The sequence below is a fragment of the Limulus polyphemus genome, unplaced genomic scaffold, assembly GCF_000517525.1.
Source record: "Limulus polyphemus unplaced genomic scaffold, Limulus_polyphemus-2.1.2 Scaffold512, whole genome shotgun sequence".
In the NCBI taxonomy this organism is placed as follows: Eukaryota; Metazoa; Arthropoda; class Merostomata; order Xiphosura; family Limulidae; genus Limulus; species Limulus polyphemus.
Genome location: NW_013666122.1, coordinates 555,377 through 558,680, shown reverse-complemented (window position 1 = coordinate 558,680; position 3,304 = coordinate 555,377). Strand labels below are relative to the sequence as shown.

The following is a 3,304-nucleotide window of genomic DNA, read 5'->3' as shown; positions in this document are numbered from 1 at the left end:
TTTTTGAATGAAAATAGTTTACATAGATATGCCATATTTTATTTATAATAGATGTATGTTTCATTTCACAAAATATCACACAATTAGGCCAACAATGATAATAATTCATGCTCTGCGTCATTTTGGTGTGAATAAATATCTGAAGTGAAACAGTTTAACACAGACTTTCAAACAATAAAATATTTTACAACATTTTCCGTTAAATGAGGGGATGAATTTAATATAAACAATTGAGTAAAGCATCTTCAAATTCATATTGTTTCAATGTTTTTTGGAAAATTATGTTAAAGACAAAGTATTTTACGTGTGTTTTATTAACTCTATGTATACAGGCTCAGTCATTTTTACCTACATTGTAACCACCTCAAAAAAAAAAAAAAGAAATACATCTAAATTACCCTATTTTATTTCTAGAACGACTGCAGATTATAACAGAAAATTATGACTACTTATAAAAATGTGGTTTCAGAATTATTTAAATTTAATTATTCAATTTAGAACACAAAATATTTCCACACACATAAAATAGAATGTCCTAAAACTTACATAGTTTATCTAGCTTTCCAACTAACATAGGCCTCTCCAATGGCACAGCGGCTTGTCTGCGGACTTATACAACCAGAAACAGGGTTTCTATACCCATCGTGGGCAGAGCACAGATAGCCCATTGTGTAGCTTTGTGCTTAACTACAAATGAACGAGGCCCGGCATGGCCAGGTGGTCAAGGCGCTCGACTCGCAATCTGAGGGTCGCGGGTTCGAATCCCCATCCCACCAAACATGCTCGCCCTTTCAGTCGTGGGGGCGTTATAATGTGACGGTCAATCCCACTATTCGTTGGTAAAAGAGTAGCCCAAGAGTTGGCGGTGGGTGGTGATGACTAGCTCTCTTCCTTCTAGTCTTACATTGCGAAATTAGGGACGGCTGGCGCAGATAGCCCTCGTGTAGCTTTGGGCGAAATTCAAAAAACAAATATTATTTAAACTTTTTAATATAATATATTAGTTTTACGTAAAAGACATTAGGTGGTGTTTCTCCTCCCGCAAAATGTGAGCTGAATCGACAGAATATTTCATACTTTGTAGAGTCGTAATGTTATCATTTGAAAGTACCTTTTTGTATCACTTTGGGTATTGACTTTTATTTAAATAGAGGAAAAATTGTTGTGGTTTTTGAAAAGTACGAAAGAATTCAATGTAAGTAACATTTTCAATTAGCTTAGACTAAGTAATCATCATACTGCCATAGGCACAGTATTACTATTAGTACTAATAATATTATTACTTCTAGTTACTACAAGTTACAACTAAAATATATATTATTAATATTATTGGCTACTAAGACTAACGTTGGTTAGACTCGCTAGATAGTGGTCTTGTGCTGCTTCAACATTACTACCAGTAATATGCATATTCGATTTCATTGATGAATTGTCTGATTCGTTAGATATCCTACCCTTTCGACTGTGATTCGTTAGCTTTTAGAATAAAATAAAAAGTGATTTCTTTTTACGAGGTATTCTTACTTTACCTAATTTGTAAGGAATTCAGAAGTACTTATGAAAGTTATTGAATTTGCCGTTTGAAGTTTGGGATAAGCATGGCAAATAAGTTTTAATTTTATGATAAAATTGTATCATAAAACTAACATTGAATATTTTCACCAAATAACTATTATTATTATCGTAAAAGAATTATTATACGTGAAATTGTTTATTTGAATAGTCTGTGTGAGTTGCGTTTTATCTGTCGATATTTTCAATCACTGTCTTTAGTGAAAATTTTGTGTATTATCTTAAATTGTACAGACTATTGCAGTTACTTTTACTATTACAGATTGTGCTACATCAGGGTTAGCTGTGTTCAAGACTTCTTAATTTCTTAACCAGTAACAATAATAAACTATTAATAATTAAATGTAGCACTGACAGTTTTTAATGTAACATTTTCAATATTATGGTAATTCATGTATTATTGCTTTTAAAGTCCATGTAAGAATAAGAATGCTAAAATAAATCATGGATGGGTGTGTGTGTGTGTCTTCTAATCTCCATGTTTTTATTTTACTTCTGACAAATTTATTAATATTTTATTATCTACTGATAAGGCATATGCTTTATATATTTGTTTTTTGTATGTTCATATTATTACAATTTTTACTTTTATGTTCATCTATTTAGAGTGAACTACAGTCATGCTTGTTACTTCCCACCTGTATTAAATGTATGATCCAAACTATGATTACTCAGATGCATTAACTTGCACTAACTGTAATTAAAGCTCATTTGCCAAATCTTTTTCCAATTTACCAATTGATACAAGTCATTCTATAGTATTTAAGTTTAATACAGCTAAAAATACCTGAGCATTAATGTCATCAGCAAAATTTACTAATTATACCCCTATCAAGATCAATAACATAAATAAGAAACAGCAAAGGCCCAAAAAGTGTTCCCTGGGGTGGGTGGGGAGGTACTTTACTAGTAATAAAAGTACACTTTTGACTGGACTCCATGAAAATCAACTATTGGCCTTTCTCCATCCAACCACCTTACACTCCAGTAAACTAGTCTTTTTTTCAAGTTCAGTTCAACCCCTTCTAGTGTGATTTTCATCTGTGTGGCATTTGGTCAAAAACTTTTTGAAAATCTTAAGTACACTTAGCCTACACTCTTTCCTTCTTCTAGCTATGATCCTTGAAAAATAGCTGATTAGTGCAGAAAGGTTGTTTGGTAGTCCATTTTGGCATTGATTTGTTTTGTTTCACTAAATGATTTTATAAAATTATGGTTTATCAGACTAGAATTTTTTCTAATATGGAAGACTAGCTGGCTTACTAATTTCCAGAGAAAGTCGAAATACTCCCTATCTTAAGATGGAATGTGACATAAGATAATTCAAACAAAAGATAGTTTCAGATTCATATGTATGGAATTACTTTTTCACACCTGCATAACAATCAAACAAACCTTATTAGAAATAATAATCTGATACTTACAAACCTCTAAATCTACTAGTTTATTTGGTTATTTTCAAAGGTATTCACAAATGTAAAAAGAAGATAGGTGTGTATGTATAAGCAATAAGTTCATGCCTCAGAGAATTATGATAAGTGTGTATGTCCAAGCAATAAGTTCATGCCTCAGTGAATTATGATAGGTGTGTGTGTCCAAGCAATAAGTTCGTGCCTCAGAGAATTATGATAGGTGTGTATGTCCAAGCAATAAGTTCGTGCCTCAGAGAATTATGATAGGTGTGTATGTCCAAGCAATAAGTTCGTGCCTCAGAGAATTATGGTAGGTGTGT

General features: G+C 32.1%; 1 protein-coding gene across 2 annotated transcripts in view; it reads left to right on the top strand.

Annotated features, from left to right (window-relative positions):
* Nucleotides 1-1,034: 1,034 nt before the first annotated feature.
* LOC106458776 (kelch-like ECH-associated protein 1) overlaps nt 1,035-3,304 on the top strand; it is a 27,060-nt gene continuing 24,790 nt past the window's right edge. For both annotated transcript variants that reach the window (XM_013918324.2, XM_013918323.2), the window contains exon 1: nt 1,035-1,195. The gene's annotated coding sequence lies outside the window, so the exon portion shown is untranslated. The remainder of the gene's footprint in view (nt 1,196-3,304) is intronic.